Source organism: Dermacentor variabilis, chromosome 7 (genome assembly GCF_050947875.1).
Source record: "Dermacentor variabilis isolate Ectoservices chromosome 7, ASM5094787v1, whole genome shotgun sequence".
NCBI lineage: Eukaryota > Metazoa > Arthropoda > Arachnida > Ixodida > Ixodidae > Dermacentor > Dermacentor variabilis.
The window spans coordinates 3977029-3991261 of NC_134574.1; the positions used below are offsets into that span (position 1 = coordinate 3977029).

Genomic DNA, 14233 nt, shown 5'->3' on the forward strand with positions numbered 1-14233 from the left:
CGTGATCTGGTGCGTGATTTGGACGACAAGATAGTTCTGAGAGTTTTTAGATACGTGGACGATTATTTGGTGATTTTTAAGAAGCAACCTGCTTTGACGCACACGGTTACCGTGCAAGACACCTTATCTGTCTTTAAACGACATGGGAGGGGTCTAACCTTCACCCACGAACCTGAATTACCTGAACAAGATAGATTGCAGTTTTTAGATATTAACATCACTTTAACACCAGATCACACGTGTTTGGTGTACTCACCACGAGCCCGGAAAGACCTGTTGCCTTTTGAGTCCGCTCATTCTAAGAGGGTAAAACGCGCCATTGTTATGCTGTGCCTGAAGGAAGCCCTGCAGAAATCATGTGTTCACCTGGTAAAGGACAGCCTCAACAAACAGATTGGCAGGTTACAGAAGGCTGGTTTTCCCGTTTCCGTTGTGGCTGCTGTGGCAGAGAAGCTTCTGCAAAGCTTGAAACCTAGAACACCTCAAGAAGGTGGCGGTCAACCGAAGACCAGACCGGCGGTTCTCCCCTATATTCATAGGGTCTCCCACAACCTAAAGAATGTAGCCAATCACTACGGTGTGCCGGTGGTATTTTCTGCCCCGCGCAAGTTGGCCTCTTTGTGCCCCCGGATTGTCTCCGGCGAGGAATGCGTGCGAGACTGCACGAAACGTCATGCCACCCAGTTTGTCAGGTGTTCGGTCGGGGCTGTGTATGAAATTCCCCTGACATGCCGAAAAGTTTACATTGGCCAGACGGGCCGTTGTATAAATGAACGACTAAGGGAACATAAGCTTTCTATGGTTAACGAAAAAGGGTCAAATTTGCCCTTACATTGCGGCGCATGCCCTTTGGCTACGCTTGATAAAGCATGCCAGCCTTTGCTGGCTAGAACCAAAATCTTAAGGCGCAGTCGTGACCGGGTAGCACATGAACTCGCAGAGGTTTTTTACATTGATAAGTCAGGTGATGAATGCGTAAGCGATTCTAGTATCAGTTTGTATAAGAAAGAGAAAATATTCTTGGCATGTGCGCTTAGGCAATGATTGAATAAGAATCTAGGTATATACCCCCCCCCCCCCCCATATTTATGTTCTTTCTGAATAAAATCAGTCGCGAGTTTGCGCCCGTCCATGTCGTTACTCGTCCGTGTCGTTTTTAGCACACTTCCCTTCTTTAAATAAAGGGTTCCCCAGATGTGGTGAAGGTCTTTGAGCAGTCCAATTTGTGACGGCACTAACTGTATGAGGCAGGAGTCGGAAGAGAGTAGCTGGTTGCGGGCGGCCAACATGACAATACGCTCAACAGTTGCCTTGAGGTCAGGAAGTAGTCATAGCGGGAGGTCCCAGACTCTGCAGAAGATAGCAGGGAATGAGTGTAAGCCTTCTGGATCTAGTTCATAGTTTAAGAATAGACAGGTACTTAACAATGCCCAGCAACTGGTTCCTTCCATGTTCGTAGTTTGTGCCTCTCCTGCTACTGGCGCTACAGGATAGGGGGCTTTTATGCAGTTACTGTGTAGGGTCCCGTTAGAGTTGCGCCAGGGTACACCATCTTAGCCTCCAAAGTTATGTGGTAAAGCCACTCTGAAAAGCTACTAGCTGGAATTGCTGGAGTTGGTGCAAGTGGCACGTGGAAAACAGTGGTGCAATTCTGGCTCCCGAAAGGGAGCCTATGAAGTAACTGCAAGGGGCATCTTTGCATCATTCTATAGCACGAAAGCATGGAACTCCTAGGCGCAATTGTCACCAACATGTATAAAAATGGGGAATCGTTTTGACAAAACGAAAATATTGTGCTAAAAAAACCACAGTAATAAGCGCTGTCTATCTTGAACATGAATTTGTTAATTTTTCTGCTTTACTGAGGAGCCACAAATAAACAATTTCTGGGGTAACTCGGGCACAGTTTCGAAACTTTCTGATGCGGCTTCACGGTTGCACGCGAGATGAAGCATAAGAAGCAGCTTCTGAGTGATTCATAGTTTTGATGGAGAATTGGCTCTTTGAATTGTGCTTCTCATAGTTGTCGACGTGGTACAAATGCTTTTTTTTTTTACTAAGAAACTTTTGCAAAGCTGAAGAATGAAAGAGCACATGCTGACCACCAGGTATATACTCAAATTATTAAATTGCATAGATTGTTCGAAATGTATGCACTGGAGGAATAGAAGTGCAAGTGCACCGTTTTTAAGTTGTACATGCAAGGAGAGGAAACGTTGTTTGCAGAGCGCAACAATGTCCACACACATTGCTGCTGAGCGAAGTTGCTTTTAATTTGGCTATTCTAATCTAGAGTATCTTGTAAATTACTCTAATCATTTATTTACAAGTAGCAGTGTCCACCTAGTCGATTGAATGCTAACACGGAATGCTGGGGTGAAAATGAAGAAAACGCGAATACATGTCTGTACAGACATTTTCCAACGGAAAGTATAATAATGTCTGAAAGATACACGCAATGACTATAATAACGCAAGAACAATTGTTTGTGGCCAAAATAATGTGTGAAGAGGAGCTGTACTTGCAAATGAGGAAATTCGAAGGTTCTCGGACTTCCTCAAGAAAAAACGCGTGCATGGCGTCAACCACTTGATCAGTACATCTCTATCATTGCCTGCAGTCTAATGCACAAATCAGGCTATGGTACAGCAATTTTCACCTAAGATGCAATGCAAACACATAATCTCCAAGCTCAAGTAGAAAGCTTCCTGAAAAGCACGAATTAAGCCGTTGTATAGCAGTGGATGTCCACATTGAAAATCAAGATTAAAGAGGGAGCTCGGTAGGCGGTTTCTTGTTGCATATTCAGTTTTCCTTTGCAATTAGCATGGGAAGAAGTAATAATGTCATAGCAAAGCTAGTAGTGTCACAGGAAAACCCCGCAGGGGCGTCTGCATCTGCAGGCGTTTGGTGTGTTGCGACACCACGTACCTGAGCACACGAGGGTTGGACCCTCCCACGTGTAGCTGTGCGCGGCTTAGCCGTGTCCGGTGAAAGGGGGATCCTAGGGGTTGAGCCGATGCCTGGTGTTCGGACCTTTAAGGCCCCCAGCGGAGGCAACACACCTCTTTGGCCTCGGCTTCACGTAGACGGCACCCCCGGACTGACCCACCCGGGGGAAATCGGTAGTTGCCTTTTCCTGTCTCTCTCTCCCTCCAGCCTTCGTCTTTCTCTGACTTTTCATCTTTCCTGTCTTCTCCTAGCTTCCGCTTACCTCCAATTTTTCCAGGCAGCAAGGGTTAAGCTTGTGTGAATAGCCAACCTAGGTTGTTTCATATTCGGTTATAGTAATTACGTACAGCTGGCGTTTGCAGGACCTCTTTTTACAGCTCCTGTAGCGTCCCCTTGTAGGGCTCCACGGTGGGTGGCTGGCGTTATTGCCGAAAACTACACACTCCTCTATCGATAATTCCTTCCCTCAACTGCCTGATCGCCCTCAGAAAAGAGGGCGCACCGATGAAGTTTTCCAGTTTTTTGGCCGTCAAAAAGAATCCTTCCCGCGTTTCCATGTCATTAATTCTGCAAAACCGGATAAACCAGTAAGAACAATCTCACCCTTCCTTGTTTCCAAGTCATTGACTGAAGTCTTTGGTCCAGGTTATAAGGCGTCGAGGATGGCAAGCGGTGATCTCCTCTTGGAGCTCCGCGATAAGAAACAATATGAGAAATTGCCAAAACTAGTGTCATTTGGGGAAACCCAAATAATTATAACCTCGCACCGCACGACGAACACAAGCCGTGGTGTTGTCTCCGACGATGACTTGCTCGAGCTCACTGAGTCTGAACTCTTGGAGGGCTTCAGTGACCAGAATGTTATCAATGTCAAAAGAATTAAGATGAGGCGTAACAGCAAAGAAATCAAAACGTAGCACCTGATACTCACATTCGGTTCAAGTATTCTGCCAGAGTCTGTAGAGGCCGGGTACATCAAGCTCCGTGTTAGGCCATATGTGCCAAATCCCCTTAGATGTTTCAAATGCCAACGCTTCGGCCACAGTTTGCAGAGCTGCCGAGGCCGTCAAACCTGTGCGAAATGCAGTGCCCACGGACATACTTCTGAAGCTTGCGAGAACACACTCCATTGTGTAAACTGTGAAGGCGAGCACGCCTTATACTCGCGGTCGTGCCCGTCCTGGAAAAAAGAGAAAGACATAGTCACAATCAAAGCTAAGGAAAACATATCGTTCAAAGAGGCATGCAGGCGGGTAGCATACCTGCCACAGAAAAGCTTTGCCGAAGTGGCGCGTAAGGGAGCAGCGTCACAACGGCCTCCGGTGGCTGTCCGACCCACAGGCAGTGAGTCGGCAGTTGCACCATCTGCCCCCGCGGCGGTTGCAGCTAGCGCTGCTCCATCAACACAGCAGAGGGGACCATTGACCCAAAAGGTGGGCGCAGCCGAGGCTGCCCCAACCTCCCCGGCCCCTTCCAGTGCTGGCGACAGCCGGTGCAGCCAAATCCCGCTGGGTGCCCCATCGACCTCCGGGCTGGTGGGCGCAGGGGTCTTGCCCTCCAAGGCAGGACCATCCCTTGTAACTTCTCGCTCGCAAGAGCACGTGTCTGGCGCCTCACAAGAGGCAATGGACACTACACCTGTCCTCAAGGTGCACCACACGCCTAAGGAGCGGTGAGGCTCCCTCGAACGCTCCAGAAAGGGCAGAACCCCTGTTACAGGGCCTCGAAAGAGCTCTGTAACCTAAGGCATTACCTCCGTTTCCATACACACAGCACTAATTTACTTTAAATATGGATACACAAATTATTCAATGGAACATCAGAGGTCTCCTTAGAAACTTGATGATTTGCAAGAACTCATCCACAAACATAATCCAAAAGTGCTGTGTTTACAGGAATCCAAACACACAAACTTTCTCCGAACGTATGTTACATTTCGCAAAAATTGCGATAATGCCGTCGCATCATCGGGTGGTGTTGCGATTGTCACTCATAAAAGTATAGCCTGTCAACTTCTACAGCTACGAACACCCCTTGAAGCAGTGGCGGTGCAAATTGTTCTGCTAAACAAACTCATCACTATTTGCTCGCTTTATATACCCCCGCATTACAAACTAACTAAACATGAATTTCAGTCCTTCATAGATGAATTGCCAGAACCTTATGTTGTTCTCGGCGACTTCAATGCACACAACTACCTGTGGGGCGACCCTCGTATAGATGCGCGAGGACGTCTTGTTGGACAGTTCCTTTTTTCTTCTGGTGCGTGCCTGTTGAATAAGAAGGAACCCACATATTGCTCTCTCGCAAAATAGATCTTAGCCTAGTCTCCCCGTCACTACTGTCTGAACTTGAATGGGAAGTTAACGACAATCCTTACGGGAGCGACCACTTCCCCATACTACTAAGAGCATATAAAGAAAACGAATATCTACCACAGGCTCCTTGGTGGAAAATCGATACAGCTGACTGGGAGAAATTCTGAACTCTCACCAGGATCTCATGGAATGACATGTCTTCTTTAGGAATTCATGCTGCTGTGCAGTATTTTACAGCCTTCATTATAGATGCCGCATCTAAATGCATATCAGAAGTAAGTGGTTTTGCATGCAAATGGCGCGTCCCGTGGTGGACGACGAGTGTAGGACCGCCCGTAAGAAACAAAACAAAGCGTGGGGGCTGCTACACGCCTCTCCCACTGCGGAGAATCTTATTAACTTTAAAAAAGCAAAATCCGAAGGCAGGAGAATGTGCTGACAGGCCAGAAGAGAGAGTTGGCAGAAGTTTTTATTGGGTATCACCACGTATACAGATGAGGCCAAAGTCTGGAACAGGGTAAATAGCATAAGAAGGCGACAAATGTACTCCCTCCCTTTGGTAAACACACAAGGCGATTACCCTACAAGACCACGCTGATGCTCTGGGTGAACACTTCGAGCGCGTGTCTAGCTCCACTCACTATTCAGAGAACTTCCTTAAATATAAAGCAATAGAAGAACTCAAGCCTCTGAATCGGAAATGCACGCCAAACGGTCCTTATAATCACCCTTTTACTATTGCTGAACTTAAAGCTTCCTTATCAGCATGTCGGAGCTCTGCACCGGGCCCCGATAGAATCATGTATGATATGATTAAGCACCTACACTCCGACACAAAAACCACGCTACTCACACTTCTCAATGCTATCTGGGCTGCTGGTTATCTTCCATCAAAATGGAAGGAGGCTATTGTAATCCCTGTTTTAAAGCATGGTAAAGACACTTCATTGCTTACTAGCTACCGTCCTATAGCGCTTACGAGCTGCCTCTGTAAGCTTTTTGAAAAAATGATCAATCGCCGTCTCGTACATCTCCTAGAGTCCAGTGAAATGCTTGACCCATTTCAATGTGGTTTTCGGGAAGAGCGATCTACAACCGACGATCTTGTGCGCATCGAAGCGAGCATTCGCGATGCCTTCGTGCACAAGCAATCTTTCTTATCTGTATTTCTGGATATGGAAAAAGCGTACGACACAACCTGGCGATACGGAATCCTGCGCGATCTTTCCGCGCTAGGTATCCGCGGCAATATGTTAAATACTATAGAGAGCTACCTAGAGAACCGTACATTTCGAGTGAAAATAGGTCTCGCATTGTCGCGTACATTTATACAGAAAACTGGGGTACCCCAGGGTGGTGTACTCAGCTGCACGCTCTTTGTCGTAAAGATGAACATGCTTCGTGCATCTTTACCACCAGCTATTTTCTATTCCGTCTATGTAGACAATATACAAATAGGTTTCAAATCTTGCAACCTCACAGTCTGCGAGAGACAGGTACAGCATGGTTTGAACAAGGTGTCACAGTGGGCAGAGAAAAATGGATTTAAAATCAATCCTCACAAGAGTTATTGTGTTCTGTTTACAAGAAAGAGAGGCCTGGTTCCGGATCCTTGCTTAGAACTGTGTGGACAACAAATACCTGTAAACAAAGAACACAAATTTCTAGGTGTTATACTTGACAATAGACTCACTTTCATCCCACACATTAAACATTTTAAAGAAAAATGTCTGAAAACAATGAACCTAATGAAACTTCTATCGCAGACTACGTGGGGTAGTGGCAGGACGTGCCTAATGAATCTCTATAAGAACCTTATTCGGCCACGATTAGATTATGGTGCCGTGATCTGTCATTCTGCCGCCCCGAGCGCGCTAAAGATGCTAGATCCGGTCCACCATCTAGGAATCCGTTTAGCCACGGGCACTTTCAGAACAAGTCCCATTGAAAGTTTATACGTAGAATCAAATGAGTAGTCACTTCATCTGCAGAGAACATACATCAGCCAAACATATTTTCTGAAAGTGCACTCTAATCCTCAACATCCATGTTTTAATACCGTTAACGATATGACATATGCTACACTCTTCTGCAATCGTCCCTCTGTCAGACAACCTTTCTTGCTGCGTGTGAGGGAGCTTAGTGAAGAAATGCATGTCCCACTCTTCGAGCTTCGCCTAATGCATCCAGCCAAGCTTCTACCTCCTTGGGAGTGGCAGCTGATACAATGTGATATATCTTTCCTACAAGTTACAAAGGAAGCCCCAGATATTGAAATCCGAATGCATTTCCTGGAACTCCAGTACAAGTATCACACGACGGTGTGTCCTACGCAGCTGTCGGTCCATCCTTCTCGGAATCCGACGTACTGCATCCAGAAACTAGTATCTTTACGGCTGGCTGAGGCCTACGCACTGTTGTCGGCTGTAAAGTATATAAAGAAATCAAAACTCCTGAAATCAGTTATATATACGGACTCCCTAAGTGCTGTGAAGGCCTTAATTTCATTCTCTAAGCACAAAAATCCAGTAATCAATTAACTATATTCCATCCTATGTAAAGCGTATATTTGTAACCAGCATGTCATCATATGCTGCGTGCCGGGTCATAGGGGCATCGAAGGCAATGTTCTGGCGGACCAGATGGCCACATCAATTGCATCGTATTCTGTTAATCCTACCGCTGCAGTCCCTGTCACAGATCTGAGGCCCTTCTTGCGCAGAAAACTGCGAAACTACTGGCAACGCTCGTGGGACATGGAAACAAATAATAAACTGCACGTAATAAAGCCACAATTAGGGTTCTGGCCTTCTGCAACAAAATCACGCCGAACAGATGTCCTATTCTGTTGTCTAAGAATAGGACACACATTTGGCACCCACAATTTTTTACTTACTGGAAATGAGCCCCCAACCTGTGGGAGATGCGGGGAGAGGCTGACCGTCCTCCATGTCCTCCTGGAGTGTCGGAAACATTTTCCGTAAGCATACCGGCAGCACATTCTCCTTCATCCTGTAATGTTACTCGGCCCAGAACCGCTCTTTGACACTAACGCAGTCCTAGACTTCCTGAAAGATGTTGTGTTACATGTAATTAGTCCCATACGTTCGTAGCGTGTCCTCTCTCCAGAGGATGCTGCTGTGATAGCAAGTTCGTATAGCACATGCCTCTCGGCCCTTGCGTTTCAAGGGCTCTGGCGAGGCAGTAGTGCTCTTAGACAATTTTAGCATATCGCCTATTTTATATAATGCACCATTCTTTCTTAATGCATTTTAGTGATCATAGTACACATCATTAATCATTGCCATAATTTTATTACATGTAATTTTTTATGCAATTTACACAAACTCTTTTAGGCCCCTTTACAGCCACGTCACATTAAATTCACAGAGCCCATCAGACCACGACATATTCATTACCACTAGCATGGCGCTCTTTGGCCATACCTGGCCCTTGCGCCATTAAACCTCAAACATCATCATCATCATGTCACAGGAAAAGTAACATTGTGTATTACAAGGCCACATTGCAATGAAATACTTAAGCACAGGACCTCACACCGCTAGCAGACAACAGAAAATGATGACCCCAACTCTGCAGCACTTCTACTGGCGCAGGAAGAAAGTGGAAACAGATTCGTAGTCAGCTCACTCTGCAGACACATGGTGCTAGTCTAGGTTAAGGCATCCTGCTCTTCTGCATCTTGTCACTTTGCTTCCGCAGCCTTCGACGAAGAGATGCCGAGTTGTCGGGAAGTGCACAACTGGCGTGGTAGAGGCCTTGTGAGCCCAGGTCCGAACACCTGTCCATCTTGCACCTCGGCACCCTAGCCTCCTTCCCTTGTTCCAACCGCCGACACGTCTTTTAAAGCCCCTCGCTGCTCTCTTTACTCTCCTCTTCTGTTTTCCTCTCCTTCTTTGTTTGTATGCCTCACCACTTGGTGTTCGTGTTTTATCAAAATTTTTTTTGTGTCTCTATTGGCACACGCCAAATTTGTGCAGCTCGTGGTCATTGTTATCTTGTATTGCTCTCGACCATTCGATGAACTATGCTCACGCCCTTCACGCCTGACATTCACATCCTGCATTGCTCTATTAGGACAGCAGCCATAGACCGATATCACCGCATTCAGGGCACATGCACGGTGGCACTGCCAGCACCATGATGATAGTAACAGCATTCTGAATTGGGCTTATTGTTACATTACTGAACTTGAAGGAAGCAGGGCTGATCATGAGAGAAATACATAACTGACTTAGCAACCAAGTGTTATTGCCTTTTGATGCCGATACTATATTCTGGAAGCACAATGAGCACAAGGGAGCAAACAATGACAGGTACATGAGATATTGCCGTTAGCAGTGCTTTTACACATGCTGGATAGGTACATGATTTCACTGCAATGTAGTGACAATGAAAGCATGCCGACACAATTCTAACTTTTATGAATAGTGTTGTTCAGGTTGTGTACCTAAAGGTAAGCACTCTGCAAGCATGGGTTTACAATTACATTTCTTGCAATGTTCGGCTAGGTGGGGGCTAACTGAACCTTCTAGAGTGAGTACGCGGGCTCGTGATATCATTAATGCTTAGAACGACAGAAAGCTGAGCTAGTTGGTAAGGATTCATTATGCAAAAAAGAAGTGAGGCGTGCAGACAGGACACAAGAGTAGAGAAGTGGACAACACGAACGCCGACTGTCAACTGAAGGGAGCGCTGAGGCGAAAAAAGAAAGAAGACACAAAACTCGTCTGCGCATGCTCAGGAATGGTAACACCACGTGTCAGTCGGGTACACGTGCCGGTCTATGTGAGAGATAACTGTTAAGGCACTTAATTTCTTCCTTATGTAAAGTAATCGAAGGCTGACTCACGCACGCACTTCCACCGTTATAGATATGCCATGCCTCTACCATAGGACGCATATCTTCATTATGCCTGTACAATATCGCGCATTCATATAACTCTGGCGTGCAGTTAAAATCTTGGCAATGTAGCGAAAGATTAGATTGCGATCCACCGGTTAATGACCTTTTATGTTCCATTAGCCTCTGATTGATACACCGCCCCGTTTGCCCTACGTAAAACTGGCCACAGCTAAGGGGAATTTTATAAACCACACCCATACGACAGTCAGTAAAACTGTTGTTCTTCTTGTGCTTCACTGGACAAATATCTGTTTGTTTTTTGCCTTTTACCCGCTCCTTCTTATTCTGTACGGCAGCACATATCTTACCTATCTTATTGAGAGCAGTGAAAGCAACATTAACATCATATCTACTTGCAACTTCTTTAAGCCTGTGCGACACTCAAATCGGTCAAGTGACTGCCTGCCACTGTGGCATTCTGTTGCCAGCGGAAGTGATGCTTGTTTCTATTCAACCACACATAGATTGTGGAGCAGCGGGACGGTTGCCCCATATTGTTTTGCACCATATTTATGTGCGTTTATGTTCTGTGGCTGACGTGCCCACCTTTCGTTGTATTGCAGAAATGATAAACGAAAATGAGATGAAATACTAATGGCAAGAAAAAACAGCAGCATTTAGTTTTTGCCCTCTTACATTTGGTCAGAACAGAGCTAATCGTATCCCTTGCTCCAACTGCTTCTTTTTTCGCCTGACCCATTTTACTAACTTTATTTTATAGTAACTAACTTCTTTTCGTACTGAATTTGTTTTTAATGTATTTTTTTTATTTAGTTGGTTATTTGATGTTTAGTAAATCTGTTTTCTCTTTCTCAAATTTTGACAAAGTGTGTACAGTCGACCCTACTTATAACGATACCGGTTTTAACGATATATCGGTTATAACAGTGAGAAGCTGCTGCACTGTCAATTTTTTGTTTTCCATAATGAAATAACCTGCTTACTACAATGCCTCGATGCCGCATTATTGGTTATAATGATGAAGTGTGGCTGCTGGGTCTTCTGCTGAAAGGTAGTGAAATGTGAAATCCTTGAAAAGAAAAAAAGAAAACCAGAAATTTTAGCCACTGAGTGATGGCCCTGACAACCACCACGCGCTCATTTTTCAGCCTTCTCCACGTGCCTTTCTCCCGTCGCCCTTCCACCCCCCTGAACATGAATGGGCTGTGCCCATAGCTCTATGCCGTGCCACCTTCTGGAACACGAATGGACCGCGCTAACTGCGCTGCTCTCCGATTGCTCACTGGCTCTTCAGTCAGTGCAGTTCTGCAAACAGCTTAATCATTTGTGTTCGTCCTTGTTGGTGACCATTGCCAATGCAATGCATTGCAACTGCTCGGTTATTATTGGCAATGCACACCGCTGCATGTGAAAAGAAAGTGCACGGCTATAGGTTTGGAAACTAAGTGCTTCTAACCAATGAGGCGATCGTCACGAACAAGCTTGCATCCGATAGCGACGGCGATGACGGCAGTGATGACATGGTAGGGCAGGCTGCCGCGACGTTGCCCTCACAGGAGGTCTGGCAGTTGATTCAGTTTTACGGTGTTTCGTTTTCGTGAGGAAGTTTCTGCTGCACTAGGTGAAGCACATGGATGCCTTGAAGAAGGATGTCGGCAAGCTTTGCGTAAAGCATGCGGGGCTGACAGACATAAGGTTCTCTCGTGCAAGTAGTGAGAAGTATGTGGTGAAATGCTTGCGACGATCTCGCCTCAGTGCTTCTTATGCATTTCTCAGGCTGTCTCTGCAAGCTTCTCGCATTTTTTAAAAGGCCGCTTTTGTGGCCACCAAAACGATGCCTCGGAGGAGCTTGTATGTAACTTGCTGCTCGTGACTCCTCTATATGAGTGCCATTCTTTAATGTCCACAGCCGTGGCTTGTTACCCACGATCAGAGCGCCCAGGAAGCAGTTAAACGAGGGAACACAATCAGCAGCCAGATGGAGGAATGTGGTGGGGAGGGGTGCTGGCCTCCCTGCCATTGTAGTTTTCTCAGAACAGCTCTGCCATCCCTTTACTTTAATTTTTTCATGCAACCCGGTTATAACAATTATTAGTTATAACAATGGAATTTTCGTGGCACTTGAATATTGTTATAAGTGGGCTTGACTGTATTCTCACGGATTTCTTTTCGTGTACCATCTGCACGGCCTGCTGTTAACCAGACATCTCTTCATACAACTTTTTTTAAAGCTTCTTTTTTCCCCTCCATTGTTTCAGATTTTTTTTTTGCCTATCTCTCAACTCTCCAAGTCTATCTCTTCTTACTTTGTTTTCTGGGAAAACAGCCAACCAGATTACCAATGCCTGTGTACGTGAGCATTTTTTTTTTCTTCTCTTTTCGTCGCCCACAACTTCTTATAAGAACCAGAAGCATAACTATGCCCATTCCCTATTCTACTCTATGCACCTTTCTGTTCTCCTCTTCCATTTGAGGTAGACAAGATAGAGCTGTATTTCCCTGAGTTGGTGCATGCATAATTGTGCCCACCGAGATAGCAGCCCAAACTCAAAGGCACTGATGTGATCAGTGATATTTAAAATGTGTTGCAAACATCTGGAAACATCCCTGATTGGAAGTTTGAATAAACTTGTGCAAGCATTATTTAGTAAAACAAGTTGGAAGATTGACGTCTGGGTGCTTGCTCTCGGTACCAGTATGTCATAACCCCTATTTCATTGTTTTTGACAAAGTCTTGCATCCAGCACATATTTCAAGCAGCTGGAGGGCTGCTTCTCGAGCATGTGCTAGGCACAAGGCAGTCTACGTTCTCACGCCTGATGTTCCTGTAGAGAGATCCCGCTTGATATCCACATTCTGTAAACTGTTACAAAACTCACTGAAGAATTGAAAATGTTCTATCTGTTTCACAGCAGCATACTTTACATGTATATAAAGATGCAAAAATGAGGTGGAGGAAAGCTTTTGTGGACTAAATCGATTGGCACCTAAAGAGAATTACCATTCCATGCCAAATGAACAAGCATTTTTTTGAACATCACAGATATAGCTGAAAACTGTGCACCTGTGTTGAAGTTCAAAACTCCATTCTCCACATTTATTTTTGTTGCAAGAAGATTTCTAGCATTCTGGCGACAATTTATTTTTCCTGCCTAGATGAGCTAGAAGGCATCAATCAACTTCTTTTTCAATGCACATTGTATTATCCAGTCATTCATATACTCTGTATGGCAAGATAATGAAGTGGCGTGGCAGCCAAAATAGTCAATTTTTCAAATATTTAAATATTTTGTGTTTTTAGCACTGGCAAAAGGGAGTGGAATTGCTTGTGAAGTTTGAATATTTTCTTCAGTACACAGGAAAATCCTGAAGGCACAAATTAAGTATAAAATGGTAGCCCAGTTGACAAAGTATAGCCGAAAAATATTTGATGCTTTGAAGGTTCAGCATATCACCTGAAAAAGAAGCATAAAATTGAATATTTTTTTATTTGGTTTGACTTATTTTTTGCCAGAAGCTTCTTTCTTTAAGGTAAAAAAGGTTGCTTTGGTGGTCAGCCTAAAAATGTATGTAATACATTGTTAGATAGCTGTGCATGTCCGCCATGTATGTGAGGAGTTACAAGAACATATTACTTTTTAAAATGAAAAATTATTTTTCGATTGATTGTGTCCAGCACCAGCATTTCTCCAACATGCTCTCAAGCTTGCCAGCCTGGGATGCAGACGACAAAGAGAAATGATTCCATGAAGCATGATCTTGCTGACTTCATCTGCAATGCGGATGACAAAGAAATGGTGTCATGGCCTGCGGTTCATTGCCAAGAGATGCACGCTCTAATGCAATGTGTGCCAGGTGAATCATACAGCCATTGCAGGTGGAATATCATGATGTGTTAATTTCATCAGGGAGTCCTGCAGAGTTGTAAGGTACATTTCATGCCATCTATAAAGAGGAAAAAGGGGGTTAATCAAGGGGCCCGATTTTTATTTATCATATCATCAGAAGCCAACAAACAAAGACACCAAGGAAAGCATAGGGGAAATTACTTGTTTTAATTACCAATTTAATTACT

At 44.9% G+C, this 14233-nt stretch overlaps 1 protein-coding gene across 3 annotated transcripts in view; it reads left to right on the plus strand.

Annotated features, from left to right (window-relative positions):
• The window catches only part of LOC142587287 (saccharopine dehydrogenase-like oxidoreductase), a 277502-nt gene that overhangs the window by 57576 nt on the left and 205693 nt on the right, over nt 1–14233 (plus strand). The gene's annotated exons all lie outside the window — the stretch shown is intronic.